The following is a 22,055-nucleotide window of genomic DNA, read 5'->3' as shown; positions in this document are numbered from 1 at the left end:
AAGGATTGAGTGACAGTCTTTCCTTCAGAAGTTTTTTTGGATACTAGGATAAGTACTTTTCCTAGACCAGAGATTCACAGCTACAACCACAGAAAAATCAACAGACCAGGACCTCGAAATATTGAAGGCAGACAGGTAAATCACCCTTGCAAAGCTGGGAGTGTCTGAACACAAAAATCCCACAAGGAACAAGGGCCAAGACTGCCAAGAGAGAACACCCTGCATGCCCACACACATAGATCCACAGGAGCATTAACCTTTGTTTTCAATAGTTTATCCTCAATATCGAGCACTCAGAGATTGAGACTCACTCGTCCCAACTGGCACTGGACAAGCACTATTTTCTTCCTAAGACTTGAAACTGTCTCAAAATGTTCTACAGCACTGAGATGTTCTTTTCTGGTTTTATTAGATACAAAATAATATCATCTGTATATAAAGCCAACTTTTCTTGATTACTATAGCAACTGTATTCCTGAATTTCTGAGTCACTTATTTTCTTTGGCCCACACACACACAGATCCACAGGAGCATTAACCTTTGTTTTTAATAGTTTCTCCTCAATACCGAGCACTCAGAGATTGAGACTCACTCGTCCCAACTGGTACTGGACAAGCACTATTTTCTTCCTAAGACTTGAAACTGTCTCAAAATGTTGTACAGCACTGAGATATCCTTTTCTGGTTTTATTAAATACAAAATATCATCTGCATATAAAGTCAACTTTTCTTGATTACCATAACAACTGTATTCCTGAATTTCTGAGTCACTTATTTTCTTTGGCAATGGCCCTAAGCGTAAAACAAAGAACAAAGAGGAAGGAGGACAATCCTGTCTGGTTCCTCTCTTCAGACACAACTTGTCTGAGAGGAACCCTCCACTTTAAATTTTGCCTCTGATTCCTCATATATCCTAATTAACCATATTCTTGTATCATGGAATTCAAATGCTTCCATTCCCCTACTCATAAAATCCCAACTTACTCTGTTTCATGCTTTCTCTGCATCAAAACCACCAACAGCAGTGGTATTTTCTTATATTCTGTCTCCATCTGGATCATCATTGCTTTATTACTGTTGTCAAATGTTTGCCTCCCCTCCACAAAAGTGATCTATATCTATCAATTTTGGCAACACTTTTGACATTATTTTAGCTATTATAGACATAAATGCTTTATAATCATGGTTTAAAATTAAAATGAGCCTATATGAAGCTGAGTCTGATGGGTCTTTGCTGTTTTTAGGTATTAACAGTCACAACAGCTTTCTTCCAGGATGTTGGTGCTTCCCCTCCTTTTAAAGTACTGTTAAACAAAACCTTCCAGACCTGTATCACTTTCTTCCCTCCTAGCTTCCAAACTTCCACAAGAAAACCATCTATTGCTATAGGTTTTCCTGCAGACTGAGTAAATGTCATTGCTGTTATCTTGTATCCTCCTGTCTTTTCTGTATGCTTTACTACTTCCTGAATGGTGTACACGTACTTGTACACCTCTATATTTCACAAAGATCATGCTGCTGTGTTGTCCTCTGACAACTCCAGGAGCCTTTTACTCTTACTCAATGTGTTCATTCATAGTATATCTTGATCCCAGTTTCATATCTCTCATCTGTCAGTCATAACTGTGCATGTTCTTTGACCATCAGACTCTCACTTTGGCACGGGTACTAATGCAATAATGCCCTGAAGTTAACTGACATCTGAGCAGGTGTTTAAATATTTCTAGTTTTCCATTTTGAATTCTAGATCCAGTTTTGTTTCAATGTGGCATTTTAGAGCAGCATTTTGTTCTGAAAATGTTACTGTCTTTGTGGACTCTTAGCTCTAACATTTACATTCCTAGACTCAACTACTTTATGTTAGGTTGTAGATTATTTTGCACTTATCATCACCTTTAGTTCACTATTATGGTTTCCTAGCCATTTTCCATAAAATGTACATGAGGGGTGTCAGAGATATTACAATGGACCCCAAGGATTCAACAACAAAATGTCTGTGCCTGAGGCAGGCTGTTCTGAAAACAGTGTGATATTTAGAATTCCACAAATTCCTCTGTTTACTTTCCCTGTTTATTTGCATGCAGGCACTATCACCCAATGGAAAATGTTTTGGCAAATAGTACACATGGATCTCCTGCAAATGTTATCTAGGTGACTAGAAAGTCAAAGGTTGACTCAGGCCATTCGTTTGAACAGATACTGTACCTGTTCATGCAGTGAAGAAAGCATCGTGTTTTCTGAATTCTTCTTGGTTGCAATGACAGTTACGTTTGTACCAAAAATATATTTTACAGAATATTTTAGAGACAAAAGTGAGCTCCAAAATACAGTCACAGCTCTTTCACCTGACATCCACACAAGCAATACCTAGCAACTTCACTACCAGTAATGCAAAGAGAAGAGTTATATAAAACTTTGGATATGACTATATCTTTGCCAACCTCAACAGTAAAATCCACCATAACAATGGTACAACCTCTGGTAACAGCATCAAGAAATATATAAACTTCATGGGTCCTAATACAGAGAAGGCATTCAATAGGATCAGCCTAGAGTTTAATGAACAAAGCAATGGCAGCATTTGAATTTCTTGATAGAAATTGGGTTAATGTGGAAGATATATAAAGGGTGAAAGACAAGAATCATGGTTGGAAGGATTCTCTCTGTCAAGCTGTGTTTGAACAGAAGAAAAGGCAGGGGTGTCCTCTTTCTCCCTTGCTATTTACATTATATTTAAATCCATTGCCAAAGAAAATAAGGGTCATGAAACTCAACGATATAACTGGTATGGTACTGAAGGACAAAATAGACTTATTTGCAGATGCTATTGTTTTTCACTTGCTAAGTCTGGAAAATTATATCTCGGTGTTGTCAAACATTTTAAGACAGTTTCAGTTTTTCAGGATATAAAATAAATGACTATAAAAAGAACCATAGAACTAAACAATGTCCACACACATTAATTAGTTCAGCAACACCGCTGTTTATGGGGCTATGGTAAGATAAAGGATTTAGGTGCTTGTAAAAGGAATCCTACTAAAACAGCTAAGGATATGTGGGAAGAGACTAAGTGAAAATAATATAAAAATTGAGAAGTTGGAAACTCATGATTATGGATATGGATAGTAAGGTACAAACTGGGAAAATGTTTCTAGTCCCTTTAATATTGTATACTGGTCAGGCAAAATGTTATCAAACAGAGGATGAACTCTGGACCAAAAATAATAAAGAATCGAATGATTTATTTATGAAGGAAAAAGGGAAGAGTTAAGTTGTTTTGCCTACAGAGCAGGGTGGTTTAGGATTACCACATTTTGAAGGATACTTTAGAGCTAAACAGTTAAGGTTCATATGCATAACACAAACAGAAGACTATAAATCAAAGTGGAAATAAATGATGTTGAAACGAGGGAATTCACAAGATAAGGAAAGAGTCAGATTTCAGATGCCAACACATAAGAAGAACAGTAACAACCATACAGAATATTATATTCACAAAGTATCAGAAAATACTTTGAGAACTAAGCCAAAACAATAACGGAGACATGAGATTTTTACTAATATGGATGAATGCAAGTAGGGACATAGAAAATAAGCAATATGGAATGAGGATATAATGGGGAAAATTAGCAAATGAACCAAGATATTGGAAGCAAATAACTTGGGAGGGAAAGGTCATGGGATGAGGCCAAGCAGAAGTTTAGACTGCGGGTAGGAAACTGCCTTCCTTACCAGGGATTGATAACAGATTATAAGCAAAGAAAAATAAGAAATAAGACATGGGAGTGTTAGATGAAAGACTGAGTCTGGTTGAGTGCATAGCTGAGTCTAGATCAAAAGCTGTGGTTTAAAAAGGGATAATAAGTCGGGCATATAAAATAATGCATAGTAACTATAAGGTTAGAAAAGACTGTAAAATGACACTGGCAAGGCAATATATAAAGTAAAAAATGGGAGGATATTTATATTTCTCCCAAGTATGCGACAACACATAGAAGGTGTATGATTTCTGCATGGAACTGCTAGCATAGGTAATCTTACTCCTCTAGTAGACTTCCAATAAAATTTCCATGGGTAGACAGCAATTCTAGAGGTATGGAGGGAAAGAGAGGGAATTATTTGGGAAAAAAAATTGGGGGGATGCATTGAGGTGGCAGATTATAGAAATTCCCAACAGGGTACTTTGTCAAATATGTTGAGGGAGCAAATCATTGTACAGAAGGAAATATTATTTTGAGCTGGGATATAGAAAGTGACTTGCCAAGACAAAGTATGGCCCTTCTAAGTTTAATGCTGTTGACTGCCAGAAAAAAAAATACTACAAAATGGAAATCAAAACCTGAACCAACTGTAACAGAATTATTGAATGTTATAGAGAAGATAAAATAATTGGAGATGGCATCTTTAGAAAAGGGAAAGAGCAAACTATATAGAAATAAATGGAATCTTGTGGGAACAGTACACACAGAATAATGTTCAGGAGGAGGAGTGAAATTTCAGGAAATATTATATTGAATATAAATTGTTACTATATATGTATATGCATGAAAAGAAAACAAATTGTAATGGTTTGTTGTCTCTTCCACAACTGAATGTGCACGTATTTCACTATGCAATATGTGACGTTACTAAATGCATTTCTGAAAAAAATAAATGTACAGACTTCATACACTTGAATTTACTCTTCTGACAGGAACATTATGGCAAATGTTTTAATAATTGTATCAGTGTCTATGTCTCAGTTCAATTCCTCAACAGGCATTTAAAACACTGTCCCATCATCTTGGCTCAAAAGTGAAAGGGTGAATGTTATAGTTTGTCTTTTCCAAATTTCACCTTAATTTTCCATTTTAGTTGAGTTTCTCTTCCAAAAACTAAAGATACTTTATAGCTAGAAACCACATTCTGCTAACAAAAATTACACACAAAGAGCAATAAATAAGTATACAATACAAACACACTTTGTATGTGTGATAGTAGCTTTGCAACAGACATTCTCAGTAACTCCAGTCTGCAAAAACTACATACTAGTTCATACTGGAAAGCTGTTGTCTGGTTTTAACTAATTTTTTTTCCAAACAGAAGTTACTGAGAAGGTGTTTTGTAAAGCTATTATCATCCATAAAAGTTGGTTTGTGTTGTAGTCTTCAACCTTTATGTTCTTCACCCTCATGTTCCACAGAATATGTAGCACTGAAAAGAGACAAAAATATTGAGTGGCAGACAGTTTAAAAAAAAAAAGCTACACAGTTAAAATAACTGCTTCAAAAAATAATAAACACATACAACTGGTCACCCCATATATATTACTGTTTGGTGACTTAGCTTAATTGGAAGTGTATTTATGCTACTTATCATATTGCAAAATAATTAATAGATTTTTTATGAATGAATACAACTTGGCGAAGTCATTTTCTTTCAAAGGAGTCAATATTTTGGGCATCATATTTAAACCTACATATAAATACAAAACTATGCTAAGGGCATTTGACCCACCTTTTAAATCTGACCAGAACTACATTAAGTGAACAATAAAGTGTTCTACTTCTAATAAAATAATAAGAAAGGCAGAAAAGACATTTTAAGGGAGATTACAACAAAATAAAAACAAAATAATGACAATGGAGAGAAGCATATATGAATAAATCTGATGAATGTAGGACATTTTATATTCCAAATTATTCAACGCATAGAACTCTGTTGTCCCACAAGGGGCACATGCTCCAACTCTCCAAGAAAAACATACCAGTATGGTAAACTAATAATTGTTTAATGAGTTTAAAGAAAAATATATATATTTGTATCAAAGGAGAACACCGATAAATAATTTATATTACATAAACATTTAAGGAGAGCAAGAGTTAAGAAATGTAAGAAAAGCTCAATAAATCTGATTAGAATTAGGAAGATGCGAAAGGTAGATATGAGGCATCCTCATAAAAAAACACTATTAATAACCCAAATGCTTTCCATGTCTACAAATCTGATAGTGCTAAAACACTTCCTCAGTAAACAAGCATTAGCACAGGACAAGTTATATCCCAGTAAGAGCATACCTAGATGCATTAAGACTTTTGCATTTAGATATGTGTTTACCAGAAAATACCCCACACATTGAAGTATACAAATCCATTTACACAATACCCCGATAAAATAAATGAATTACAATGAATGGAAAGTGTAACATAAGAACTAAGTAATTATAGGAAAAAAATAATCCCTCTGATTAAACAATTTCTCCCAGTTTGAACCACTCAGACAGAAACAAACATAATTTTTAATGCAAGCAATTCAGAGCTAAACGAGTGAATTTATTTTAAGTGAGTTTATTTCAATGCCGAGCAAGTAGAAGAAACGGGATTTTATAACTAAGTATTTCAACAAAATGTTATATTCATCTTCCACAATGTAATGAATTCTGCAGTTCTGCCAAGTAGACATCATCAAAAGCAGTGTTCCGTCCAGTCAGGTCCATTATTTATTTCCATATAAGCAGATGTTTTCTGCTTCTCTCATCAGCGATATACATGTCTATGAAAGGGAACATCAAGCAATTATTTATTTATTTCTATACTGACCATGTGGATCATATGGATCCTATAACCTTTTTTCAGTGAAAAAGAGAGAAATCCATACTGATTCTTCTGATAAGCAGAACAGGATCATTAACAACCAAATGAACTGCTGCCAACATGAGTAGCTGTGACATGTACTAATGTCTTATCCTAAAGGACAGACCTCAGGGGTGAAGAACTCACCCTCAGAATTTCAGTATAAATGAAACTGCCTGATGCGCAGACAGAACACGCAACCCTCTGATGTTTGCAACATCAAAGGCAAGTGTGCCATCTGCTGAGCCATTTGGCACCATTAAAAACATGGAAGGTATCTGATTGTTGCTGCACCATTTCCCTACTTGCATGCATACTGTGGGTAGGGGACATGATGACAGACTTTAAGACAGCAAAGATTGAAATGTTCCACTAGACAGCAAGTGTCATAAGACAACAAACGCAGTGCACTATGAGGTTAAACAACATGCCTATAATGTGACAATTATGGCATTTTCAAGGAAACTGAAATACAGTTATTCAGATTCAAAGATTCAAAAGATTCAAAGGAGCTTTATTGTCATTTAGGACAACACAAGTGCAGCCTAAATGAAATTACAAATGTCAACTCACAAGGGAAATACAGTGCAAATATACAAATATATAGCAGTATCACAGAGTAACATAAGAAAGAAAATACAGCACATTACACATACCTCTCAACTGCACCATTTTTGCCGAATGTCCAGATTTTGGTTTCATATTTTTGGTCCATTTTTCATAAAATTGTGGTTTTCTGGAAAATTAGTGGTAAATAATTAAAGACTGAAGTTAGAAAATAATGACAGACATTTGAGTTTCAGGCTTCATATCCTTCAGTAAATTCATGCTAATACAAAACTTGTTATTCTATCAATTTTCTAAGTTTGTAAGAGCAATATTTAAAAATTGTTACTATTTTTGGGCCTTTGTCCCACTTTTATTTATGGCTTTGCCTAGATTTCTTGCTCTAAGAGGTTAAGAGGTATGAACACGTATGAACACATATGACATGCAAGAGGTAGTTCACATTACAAAAACACACTCAATACCCATTATTCAATGATAAATAATAAATAAATACCCACCACCAAACCCCTTCACATTAAGGTTGAGAATAAATAGAGACTAGTGAACAGCATTTGTTTAGTTACTGTATTGCACTTGTTAATCATAGACATGACTCAGTATAGCCATCATATTGCATAACAGTAATGCTGGCGGTAACTGCTCAGAGCAGCAGGATTAAATGAAAAAATAGGCTTCAATGTATCAGTATTATGGTTGGTGTCCAGGTTAATAAGTCTCACAGGTGTAGGATACAAACTGTTCCTAAATCTGGTAGTTCTACAGCGGAAGCTGCTGTACCTCCTTCCAGACGCAAGTTCTGAGAACCAGCTGTGGGCCGGATGGGTCGAATCAGCTAGTATTCTGTATGTTCTGTTTGTTGCTCTTGTAAAGAAAAGCTCCTAAATAGAAGGGAGGTTTGTGCCCAAGGTTTTTTCAGCCACCGTCACCACCCTCTGTAATTTATTCTTCTCATCAACTGTGTAGTTGCCAAGCCAGGCTATGAAGTTGCTGGTGAGGATGCTCTCGATGGCTCCCCTGTAAACAGTGGTAAGAGCTGACAGTGGGAGCCTGGCTTTTTTGAGCTTTCTCAGGAGGTGAAGCCTCTGTTACGTTTTCTTGACTATATAGTTGGTATTAACAGTCCAGGAGAGGTCATCTGAGATATGAAGGCCCAGGAACGTTGTTGTATTGACTTTCTCTACTACCTACCCTTCGATAGTGAATGGTTGGTGAACTGCTGCCTTAATTCTGAAGTCCATAATCATTTCTTTGGTCTTATTAACATTTAGGTCCAGATTGTTCCTGTCACACCAGGCAGTCAAAGTGTTCACCTCATCCCTGTAGTTATGTTCATCCCCACCACTAATGACACCCATGACTATGGTATCATCAGCGGATTTTATAATATGGTTTGAGGTATGTTTTGCAGTACAGTCATGGATGAGGATGGTGAAGATCAAGGGGCTGAGCACACAACCTTGGTGAATGCCAATATTCAGGACTACGCATTGAGAGGTGTTGTTTCCTGTGCATGTCAAGTGGGGTCTACCAATCAGAAAGTCAAGAGTCCAGTTACATAGGTGCTTGTTTATCCCATGTTTCACAAGCTTATCCACCATTTGTATCTGTATCAGAGTGTTGAACGCAGAACTGAAGTTGATGTACAGCAGCCTTAAGTAGTTGTTCCTCCCTTCTAAGTGTCTTAGTGCAAGGTGAAGTACAACTAATATCGCATCCGCAGTCGATCTATTTGCCTGGTATGCAAACTGGAATGGATCAAAGGACTTAGTCAGACCTGCAGATAGATGTTTCTTCACAATCTTCTCAAAGCACTTCATGAAGTTTGAGGTTAAGGTCTGAAGTCATTGAGGCAGGTAGGGTTGGGTTTCTTCAGAAATGGGACAATACTTGTCTCCTTGAAACATGAGGGAACTTTCTCCAAAGCAAGAGATGAGTTGAAGATGTCTGTCAGTATCTGACATAACTGATAAGCACACCCTTTCAACACCTTGCCAAGTATATCTGGTCCAACAGCCTTCCTAGGATTTACCTTCTTAAGCTGAAGTCTCACCTCCTCAGAGTTTAAGGTGAGCACTGTCTCCTCTTTGTCAGTGTTTGTTTTAGAAGGTAGGGTGGTGTTCTTCTCCTCCAATCTGCCAAAGAAGGAGTTCAGTTCATTTAGGTATTCCAGGCTGTCATCACATTGGGGAGTTTTTGGTCTTAAAATCCACGAGCTGCTGTATCTCCTATATAGGCTTTTTGTGTCCCTCATGCCTTGGAAGCAGATCTGAATTTTCCTCCCATACTTCCTCTTTGCCTCTTTGAGGCCCTTTTTCATATTTGACCTGGCCGTCTTTAACTTTTCTTTGTCATTTGACTTGAAGGTTGTACTTCAGTCAGTAAAGAAAATAAAAGATATATGTTATGTCAGTAATCTCCTGTCAGTCTCTTTTAATTATGTCTAGAAAAAATATAATAGCAAAATAATATTAATACATAGCCTGCTGTCATATAACTTGCTGGGAGTATACAGGCAGCTTGGGCTCACCACCTGTGTGACACCCAGTGGGAGAACCTGCTGTTTCACCCATGAAATACAGATCTGGTAAGCCTAGGCTACCATGCCGCATTTGCACCTGTAAGCCAAGTTCTCCTCAGAGAAGTGCAATGACAGGGCTCAGTCAGCAACAAAGGGAAAGGGGGTGCTTTCCCTTGTATGAAGGTAGGCTCCCTCATAAAACCAGCAACATAAACCACTACCTACCACTAGACTTTCTCTGGTTGGGGAATGGCTTGGCCAAGAGAGCTTCCCTGGCTGGAATACATGGGCAGTATAGCTCTTGCCTAGCCCAAAAATGGCCAAATCATATCCTCATGGAATCAATGCTGTCTGGGTTCCAGTAGTGCAACCATTGGGTGAGGTCCTCTGGGGGAGGGGGAAAGAATCCCAGAGATGCACTAACACTGACTGCAAATGCATTTACTGAAAGAAGGAAAAATGAGATCCTGGTCTGAACAAAATTTATCATAAGGAAAGAAATTCAGGCTTATTTTCTTTTCAAAGAAGTAATAAGTTGTTAATGGGATATAATGTTCACAACAGATAATATAATAGCTCCAAATCAGATGATAAAACATGAATGAATGGATACAAGATTCAAAGTTTGGAATAATAAAATACAAAAAAAAGAACAAGTGATACATGCATATCATAACCACAGTCCAGAAAAACAGACATTAAGGATTATCCAACACTCTGACAAGTGTAATATACTTACATTGAGTGGCTTTTCATTGGGTTGTTTTGATAGCAGTTGGTAAAAAACACACGCACTTTAATTGTGAGGCTGTGGTGCAGTGCAGTGCATTTTTTCACTTTTCCATTTGCTCTATGACCATGGAGTTGGTGTATATAAGTAAGGGGGCATGAGGCAAAGACCCCCATGAGGCATCTTCTTGGAAAAATAAAGCTTTTTTCTCTTCTTATTGGATTTCTAAGTTATGTTTCATGACTTAAAAAAAGAAGTGTATATCATACACCAGTTACACAACCTAAGATAAGTAAGCCAATGTTGTATGATATACTCCATGGCCATTTAGGAAGTGAAAACCACTTTCATCCATGGAGATGTGTGTGAATAAATTGTTTGATGTAAATAGCTTTTGATTTGCATGGTGCAGAACTAAATTCATTTAAAGTGATCAGTGAAACCTAATGCATGCTAGCTTGCAAAATGCATATAAACATGCACACCTACATATGTACATACACACATATGCATTAATCATAACTAGAAAAAGGGGTATGTAATTTATGGATAGTGTAGTTTTAAATGTGCTGGTGCTTAATTCAAGAATCTGCATGTCATGATGCATACATTCCTTTAGAAAGGCATCCCGAATAAACATCTCATGGGAACTAGAAAATTATCCATAGAGTCACTGTTCCACTGTGAGCATTTTTTAGTTGACAAACAATTACTACTTTTCATTTTAAGAAAAGGAAAATGACAAAATACAAACAATAACAGAAAATTTCAAGAATTATTATGACCATGGAAAGACTATCATTTTTTCTGCTTTAGTCTTTATAGGGAATTGGGCTCAGTAAAACTTTATACACACACAGACACAGACTCACACACACACACACACACACACATATATATATATATATATATATATATATATATATATAAACTTTAACCCAACACTTTGAGTCTGGTGAGTCACATGATTCCTTAACAACAGACAGAATAGTTTCTGGTATAGCAAGCGGTCCAACAGGAGGCTGGCTTTTAAGAAAAGTACACCTGATTTCATCTAACACTGCAAATTATGCAGAATTTCTGAAAATTAAGTACATAGTTAAAAGAATTAACTGGGAAAATGTAATTATTAATAATAAAAATATGCATCAAGTAAAAAAATGAGATATAAAATGAGAATGTGTCATAACACTAATGGCAACAAGAAAGAGAGAAATTAGGTGCACAGGAAATATAGCAAAGTTAAAACTCAATCCTTTTGTACTAGGCATGGCTACTACCATTATAAGGAGACACATCCAGAATTTAATTAGTTTATAGAAACTGTGGCAGAAACAATCATGTTACAAAAGTGTGTAAAGAGAATGAGCATTCAAAGGACACTGCATTCCTGTGACTGAGCTAAAACATGAAAATTGTGGCTTTGTAAATGCTATTAAAGTGGATAATTCTGATGCCACAAAATTAAAGCATGCATTAGAGTAATTTCAATAGTGTAGCCAATAAGAGTGGCTATAAGAGCTTAAAATTAATTAATACTACTGAATTTGAATTAGACATAGGTATACGGTGTAATATTATACAGACAGATACCTTTAAAGCGTTAGGCTAAAATGGGCATAAAAGAGATTTGAACATATCTTACTAATGCTTTCAATATACCAAAAAAGCCACTGGATCAAAACTACTGACTAAAAATAAAAATCAGGATATTGTTTCACAATACTAACACTCAGAAAAAAGTTAATTCTTGTAATATTTTGGGTCACTTTGGTATGTGAGAGGTTTTGAGGTTTGTCAAGTGGAAACAAATTCACAAAAAGCAACTTCAGAGTAAATGTGTGAAGGAAAACTTACACAGATGCAGAGCCATTTTAAATATTGTACACAGTAAGAGCAATTATATCTTACATAGCTCTTCTGAGTTATTTAGCTTTGCAATCAGTCCAAGCAAATAACATATACAAATAGGCCCAGAAGCGATGCTAGAGATACATTCCCCTAAAATAGTACCAGTATTCTCAGGAGCAGATGCAAGCAAGAACTGAAGTGAAAAAAGCATTTAGAGCCTACAGAATGGATAATCATAGTCAGAGAGGCTCCAGAAGAATTGAAATGATCAAGCAATATTTCTTAGATGGACCAATCTAACAACTGCCCCACCCCCTTGCCCGTACCAAAGGAACAGCTGATCATTTAAAATAAAGGGCACGTTTTGCTTCTGAGACACTAACTCCAACTGTTTCCATCATAAAAAAAATACAGGGATTAAGTAACTGAACCATGAAGAATCTCAAAGCAACAAGAATACTGCACTCATCAGTTTTCTGGAAATGAACAAAGAATGGCTACTTCTCATCCATACGAAAATGGATTTCTAGCCTACAATATATAAATATATATATATATATATATATATATATATATATATATATAAAAAGAAATATATATATATATATATATATATATATATATATATATATATATAGGTCACCTTCATTTCATCGATAGTTCATTTCACTGACAACCAAGTCAGCAGGCCCAATTCACCAAACATTCATTTCACTGACACTTCATTTCACCAACACTCATTTCATCGAAAATGATATATGGCCCATTCCCCACTGTAGAGTGACACTGAAGTTAGAATATCTAATAAGGGGGGTGTGGGGGGCCACAGCCCTCCACAATGGGGGGTGTGGTGGGCTCATACTAGGGTTCTACAATGCTTTTTTGGTAATAGTTATTCATTGCACTTGTAAAAATGCCTCTGTATACTGTAAAACATTTATGATATGTGGGGGGCTTTGCCCCCCACACCCCCCCTTACTATATATTCTAACTTCAGGGTAGATCTACAGTGGGGAATGGGCCATATATAATTTTCGATAATGTAGACAAAGGATTATTAGAGAAATTAACTGCTTGCTTTGTGCTTGAATTAACCATAGTACCTTGAATGGTAACATTGCATGTATCTAACCAGTGGTAGCCAAGGCCACGTTGTTTTCCTTAGGAAGTTTCTCAAAAAAATTGATAAATCAGCAGAATTTCATGAGAGCAATTATTAGTAAATGATGATGAAAAGACTTGTGATTTGTTACGTCAGCTTGGTAGGCAATGTCTTATTAGAAAGTATATAAAAATGAAAGTATTTCCTGTTTCTAGTTAGACAAACTCTGTATTAGCATGTTTTTGTCTCCTTGCTGCAAGATTAAAGTGCCTTAACCTGAACCTACCGTGTTTTGATAATTTTTAAAGTATATTTTTCCTTTGACAGTTTGGTCCTTCGGACTGGAAAGTACCTCTCACTCTAGGCCTAGGTCAGAATTGGGCCCGGTGGCATGTACCCGTACGGAGAAGTGGCCACATCGGCTCTTCTGTTCTGAAAGACCTCTGACTGAATTGTCGTTCGAAAGAGGCCAGCCACTGTTTCTGATCTGGGATTGGAGGACGAGTCAACGTTCTGGTGGATCAACTCATGGAGGGTCAGATAAGGAGGAATTTACCTTTTTTCTGTTTTAGATCAGGGACTTGTTATAGAACTGCTTTGTTAGGGAGATTTGCATGTGCAGATCAGGGACAAAAAAGATTACTGTCTTGTCATAGATCAGGGAAACAGAATAGGAAGACAGTTATTCTAGATAAACTGTGAAAAGGTGTAAAATCGTGGTACCACGTGATAAGAAGGGTTACGTAACAATTTTTAGCTCAGCTAAGGCAACATGGGAAATCAGTGCACAAAAAGTTCCCGAGACCCGCCCCTAACCGAAGACGCAAAGTATATGCAGTTACAGCGTGCCAATAATGTTAAGTATTATACAAAATGGGTTGATAAATACAAATTTGATGGTAATTTAGATAAATCTTCACTTATTAAAATTGTCAGACAACTTAAAACAGACGCGAAAGGTCAGCTAAAAAAGAAACGTCAATTAGGAGTCCCTCAGGCACATAGGTGTCTTGAGGAAGCAAATCGCAGGGAACAAAAGATTAAAAATTCAAAAGCAATGTTCTTAGACAAAGAAGATAATAACTTGGTAATAGCAACAGCCCCTCCACTGCCCCCTCCGCTTCCCTTACCAGAATATGAAGCGAGTGGACAAGCTGATCCACCTCTGCTATACCCAGCTGTTCCTGCAAAATCAAGGGATCCTATCGAGACTAGGTCTTGAGCACGTAACTTGAGAGGGGATATTGAATTATATGAAATAAATAGAAATTCACGAGCTATGAGTGAGGAAGAGATATGTCCACTCATAGAGGTTCCTAATCCACAGGCAGGACAGGCAGGACAGGATCCGACTCTTCTAGTATATAGACCGTGGACACCGGAAGATATCCGGAAAGCCACAGAGGGAATTCCCCATCCAAAAGTTAATTTTAGAAAATTCTTAGAAAACTTACAGGGCATGAGGTTAAGTTATCATTTGAATGGAGAAGAAGTAGAAAAAGTAGTTAGACAAATTGTAGGTCCAGATTGGCACATGATCAGTGGCAACTGGAATCCCCGTGATGCAGAGCTTAGACCACTCCCACATAGTAATGCAGAAATGGACAACAGAGTGAAAGGTCTGATGGACCGAATCTCTGAGAAATGGAAGCCTAGGGCTGATTGGACTTGCATTAATCAGTGCATACAACAAGAAGGTGAAACTGTTGATAGATATTATGCTAGATTATTAGAATGTTTTAATAACCATTGTGGAATGCAGGTACCTGAAGATCAAACACATATTCTCCATATGAACAACAGCTAAAGAATGCATTCTTAAAAGGCAATATTACTCCCATTAGCAGCTTTATTACAAAGCACATGGTAGATCATCGTACAAGTAGATTACAGTCATTACTTGAATATGCAAGACATGCCGAAAGGCATTTTAATAGTAAAAAGAAAAAGAAAGCTCAAGTATTTGCAGTAGAAGATGGGTCAGAAGTCTTTGTAGTACAAACCGGGAAGAAGGGTAAGAAAAATGCCCAGGGAAACAAACAATCTGATAAACGATCAGAAGATTTTTGAGGAAAGGAAGAAAAGGGGTGAATGTTTTAAATGTGGGAAAAAGGGACATCTAGCAAGGGATTGCAGGCTAAATAAGAAGGTAACCACGGAAGATAGGGAGGGTGAGGAATGACTATATGATAGTCAGGAATCACTGGATAACAATAGGCAGGAAAAGACAAATGCAAATGTGACAGCAAGGGTAGAGGATGTGACAGAAGGGATAGAGGATGTACATGAATTCATAGATGATGAAGAAAATGAAATTTTAGACTTAGCATTATTGAGCTTGGAGCTCTACTTAGCAGACACAAAACCGGAAGTTACGCTTCTGGTAGAGGGGAGGGAAGTAAAATTTCTGTGCAACTCAGGGGCTTCACGGACCCTGATACATCCTTCCAAGCTACCAGAAGATTCGGAATCACCAGATTACATACTAGTGAAAGCAGCTAATGGACAGCTGTATTGGGAGCCACTCTCCCATGACATAGCAATAACTGACCCCGTTTCAGGGATGACCCAGAAAAGCAAAATTGTTGTTTCTGCAAAATGCCCAGTAAATCTTTTGGGCAGAGACTTGATGCAGATGTTTGGCATAGCCGTAGTTCCAACCATGCAGGGTATGGAAGCACAGTGACAAATGGATTCTTTTGTAGTGCGACCGGAAGGTGAAATATATTATTGGTACAGCCAGGACTTAGTTACGACTGGTCCAGGGGCAGTAACCGAAGAACTGATGAATGTAGCCATCAGTAAATCCCCCTCCCTTGACACTGACAAACAGCATTTGTTGCATTGTACTTTATATTACTGTAACAGACCAGGACCTGATAAGGAATATGAGCAAGAGTTGTTTAAAAACCATGCTAATAGGTTAGTATTACAAAATTTGTACTGGGACACAGAAGGAAACAGTGTAATAAGCTGTTCATTGCCCCAGGAATTTTTAGCACTCTACAAATCTAATCGATTACCACATGTAAGCTTAACTAAAAATAGAAATTTGAAGTGGGCAGACTTAGGAGAAAAAGTCACAAGGTGGGAAAAACAGACAGAGTTAGAACTCTCTGAACAGGGAGTACAGAAGCAGAAATTGAATTGGATAACACAGACACACCCAGCTGTGCACTCACAGGCAAGTGAGGATAGCTGACTATTACTCTTAATGAAGGAAGAGGAAAAAGCATTACGAGACATACCAGAGACTCTCTGGTCGACAGGGAAATCAGATGTAGGACTTATTCGTACAGCAGGACCAGTTACTATTATGCCAAAATCAGCATTTAGACCTCAGAAAAGACAGTATCCCTTAAGAAGGGATGCAGAGAGAGGGATCAAACCTATAATAGCAGCCTTACTTAAGGAAGGAGTCTTAATAGAATCTCCTGATTCACCATGTAATACACCCTTATTCCCTGTTAGGAAAGCAAACGGGGAATGGCGTATGGTCCAAGATTTACAAGCTGTGAATGATACAGTCATACCCAGGGCACCAATGGTGCCAGATCCACACACCTTATTGAATTATTTGAAACCTCAACAGAAGTATTTTTCTGTGGTAGATATTAGCAATGCATTTTTCTCTATACCAATACACCCAGACAGCCAACATTGGTTTGCATTTACATTTCAGGGGAAACGGTATACATATACGAAACTACCACAGGGATATTGTGAAAGTCCAACGATATTTGCACAGGAAATGGCAAGTAACCTGGCGGGATTTGTCCCACCGAAAGGTAGTCAGATCTTACTTTATGTAGATGACATTCTGCTGGCAGCCCCCACCCAGCAAGAATGCAGAGAGGATACCATAGCATTATTACAATTTTTAGCTACTCAGGGACACAAGGTAAACAAAAACAAACTGCAACTTTGGAGAAAACATGTTAAATACCTGGGATATGTAATATCCAAAGAAGGCAGAATATTAGATGAAGACAGAAAAACAGCAATATTACAAGCACCTAGACCAACTACCAAGAAGGAAATGATGTCCTTCCTGGAAACTACTAACTTTGTCGGAGTTGGATACCAAATTATGCTTTGGAATCTGCTCTGCTGACTAATTTGATATTCAAAAAGCCGATGGCAGCACAGGATTTATTACAGTGGACACCAGAGGCAGAATCAGCTTTCTGCAAACTGAAACAACTGATAGCATCTTCCTTAGTTTTAGGATTACCAAACTATCATAAGCGATTTTTCCAGACTGTAGACTGTAAGCAAGGTTATATGACATCAGTGTTAACACAACAGCATGGGGATAAACAACGCCCCATAGCTTACTATTCATCACAGTTAGACCCAGTGGCGTAATCCTTGCCCCACTGTGTACAAGCAGTAGTCGCAGCTGCAATGACAGTGCAGGCTTCAGCCTCAGTAGTGTTGTTCCACCCTCTCACATTGAGAGTGCCTCATGCAGTCGCTATTATTTTACTATTCTCCTGCTAGACATCTTTCCTGTATGACTATACTGTGGAGCCAACCTCATATGACAATTGAATGATGTACAACTTTGAACCCGTCAACCCTGCTCCCAACCCCTGCAGATGGCAAACCACACTGCTGCCTGCAGGAGATTGAGCAAAAGACATTACCTAGAAAAGACCTTACAGATGTTCCCTTGGATGATGCCGAGGTGACATACTATGTGGACGGCTCGTGCAGAAGGGGTCCTACAGGACAGAATCTAGTGGGGTATGCAGTGGTTTCTGATACCGAGATTTTAGAAGCAAAGTCTTTACCACACAACTTATCTGCACAAGCAGCAGAATTGATAGCCTTAACGAGGGCATGTACCTTAGCAAATGGTAAGAAAGTGAATATTTTTACTGACAGTCAGTATGCTTTTTCTACTGTACATGTTTTTGCACAGCAGTGGAAAAATAGAGGAATGATAACATCTACTGGTAAACCAATTAACCATGCGCAATTTATTTTAGACTTGTTAGACTCTATTCAGTTACCTCAGAAAGTAGCTATTTGCAAATGCGTAGCTCATACCAAGCAACAGGATAGAGTTACAAAAGGTAATGCGAAGGCTGATACAGCTGCAAAGCAGGCAGCATCAGTTTCAGAAGTTTTTCTTTTGAGTGAGGAATTACAACCTCCTGAGATTTTAGATTTAGAAATGTTAAAAACAATGCAGACACTTACTACAAATGTAGAAAAACAGAAGTGGATAAAACGAGGAGCAATCCTTGAGAAGGGACTGTACATCTCCAAAGAAAAGAAACCAATCTTACCATCTAACTTGTTTAGATATGCAGCTTTGTTGAGCCATGGGCAGAGCCATGTCTCAACAGGGGGGATGGTACAGTTAGTGAATCGAGTGTTTACGACGTATGGATTTACTAATTACACAAAAAAATTTTGTGCAGCATGCCATGTTTGTAACAAGCATCATGCACAAGGGGCATTGAAACCTAAGCAAGGGAGTTTCCCTACACCACCGTATCCGTTTCATACTATTTGTATGGATTTTATAGAACTGAACACATGCGAAAATAAGAAGTACTGCCTTGTCATTATAGATATGTTTTCCAAATGGGTGGAAGCTTTTCCAACTAAAAATCCAGATGCAGCTACTGTTGCAAAGGTCCTTGTTAAAGAAATTATTCATAGATTTGGCATACCGGAAAAGATTTATAGTGACAATGGCACACACTTTGTGAATCAAACAATACAACAACTTAGTCGCTATTTCGGGATATCATTAAAAAACCATTGTGCGTACCACCCCCAATCTGCAGGATTAGTAGAGAGACATAATGGGGTGTTGAAGAGTAAACTTAGAAAATTGATTAGTGAGACACAAAAGAACTGGGTGCACTGTTTACCTCTGGCACTGTTGAGCATGAGAACTGTTCCAAATGCAAAAGGATTAACTCCTTTTGAAGTTTTGTTTGGGAGGGCATATTATACACCTCAATGGAAACCTCTCATGTCTGCAGAGCAGGAGGCTGACAGTTCACTTGCAGGGTATATGAGGCGATTTTTGAATAACAAACTTTTGCAGTTAAATTCTGTTTCAGATAAAGAGCAAACGAAATCGGAAGCAGCCGTAGCCCCAGGCACCTGGGTCTGGGTGAAGATAGTGAAGAGAAAGAATTGGAGTTCTCCGAAGTGGGAAGGGCCGTACCAGGTACTACTGTCGACACCCACTGCAGTCAAGATCGCGGAGCGAGCATCCTGGATTCATTTGACACACTGTAAACTGGTTAAGAACTTTGAACTGGACAAAAACCTTGTTACTGTTGCACAATGAGAACAAAATGACCAGGTATAGAGCGAATAGAGACACTGAACAACCTCAGAAAACTTGCATGATTATTCTGATAGCCATGCTAATAACATTGTTCTTTTTATTGTGGCCTTTTCTTTTTCCTGCCACAAAAGTTGAACTGATTAAACGTAATGAACCAAACATAGACTGGCACCCGAACTTTAACACTTATCAGGCAATTACACGAGTGTATGCTGAGAATTTTAATGTTTCAAACTGCTGGATCTGTACAGCCATACCAACAGCATACGGGGGGGGTTATTAATGACTGCTATCCCCCTAGGGGTCAATGAGACCTGGGAAAATCTGTTTTTTGACACAGTATCTATTAAAGCATATGATAAGGTAGCACTGTATTTGCCTGTGACACAAAAGGGAATTGTATGTTTCTACAAGAATGACACAATACAAGTGGGTTGGAGTAAGTGTAATGTGACTGTACAATATAAATGTTATACTAAAGCAAACAATCTGGGTGGAACTTGTAGTTCAGATTATGACTCATTTCTTAAATCCATGCATAAGACTCTTGATCAAGTGCAACGTAATCCTGTACTTTTTAAACAGTTATCTGTAATAGATAGGAAAATGTTTCATGCAGGGCAGTCATTTCGTAACAAAGTAACTACTAAGGTAGAGGATTGTTATTTTGTGTGTGGTAAAAAGGCATATAAATGGTTACCTGAGAATTGGTCTGGCAGTTGTTTTTTGGGGTACCTGGTCCCGGCCATATGACACACTGCAGTCTTGCCTCAGGGAAATATTCGAAATACCCGAGATGTGGCCAAGAAAGCTGTTAAAAAGCCTGAAAATCCAGTGAGACAGATCGAGGCGGGCTGGAAAGACCATCATACTGTGGGTACCAAATTGACGCACATGGACTTAAGTGATGCTGTTATAACATGGGCAGCCATATTGCCTGCATATGGCACAGTTACATCGATTTGGGAGCTGCAAAAACTGTCTAAACTTTCGTTAAAGTGTGTTACAAAAAAAAAAAAATAAAATATATTTTTATATATTTATATATATATATATATTTATATATCTATATATATATATATATATATATATATATATATATATATTTATATATATATATATATATATATATATATATATATATATATTTATATATATATATATATATATATATATATATATATATATATATATATATTTATATATATTTATATATATAATTATATATATATATATATTTATATATATAATTATATATATATATATATTTATATTTATATATATTTATATATATATATATATTTATATATATTTATATATATATATATATATATATATATATATATATATATATATATATATGCATATGTATATATATATATATATATATATATATATATACATATATATATATATATATATATATGCATATGTATATATATATATATATATATACAGATACACTGCATTCCTCTTTACCTCTACCACATAAAAGTTAGTCATGTGAATACATGCCTAATGTTTGGTTGCAAAGAAAGTGAAAAACAATTATCATGGTAATGGAGTCCAACACACTGCTCCTAAACAGCACACTGCCACTAGAAATGCTCTAGCCACCATCTGTAAACCTCTAATATATGACTGTGAAGGACGTTAAAGAAATAATGACCCTGCTGGCCCCAGTCCTCACAAAAGGTATAGAAACCCTCTGTGCACATCTCTGAACAGGACTGGTTTTAGACTAGATGAATTCCAGAACAGACATTGAAGACGAAGACCTCCAACTACTACGTAGGCCTGTGTCAAAAATCCCCTTGTATAGCTGGTGGTGAGGGGGCTGGCAGGCCACCAGAAGTTCTGAGGGTCTAGATATTCTGTGATCTATTTCCTGCCTTAATTTTAAAATATAATTCTTTAACTGTTTTCCTATTGTGTCCAGAAGTGTTTCCCCAATATTGTGTATGTCCACAGATAAAAATATCCATGATTTTCTTCACACACACACACACACACACACACACACACACACACACACACACACACACACACACACACACGCATCTGATTATGCTAAAAATTGTGTTATGTATTTCTGCCTTGCTTGACAGAAACAGTAGCCACATATTAAAATGTTTCAAGTTGCTTCACACAAATCACATTAACCTTTCAAAGCCAGACAGACATGCAAACAACAGAAGTCAGTTATGTTCTCCAACAGGCAGCTCAGTATTTTTATATATTTTACTCTAATTCCTTAAAGCCTATAGAACTACAGGTTTGACATCAGCATGCATTTTCTGAAGAATAAGAAGCATGAAACCTTAATGCCTGACATTTTTGATTGACCGTAATCCT

Source organism: Protopterus annectens, chromosome 5.part0, assembly GCF_019279795.1.
Source record: "Protopterus annectens isolate FY-2018-M chromosome 5.part0, PAN1.0, whole genome shotgun sequence".
Taxonomy (NCBI): domain Eukaryota; kingdom Metazoa; phylum Chordata; order Ceratodontiformes; family Protopteridae; genus Protopterus; species Protopterus annectens.
The sequence above is the reverse complement of the archived record's forward strand: the minus strand, read 5'-3'. Positions refer to the sequence as shown.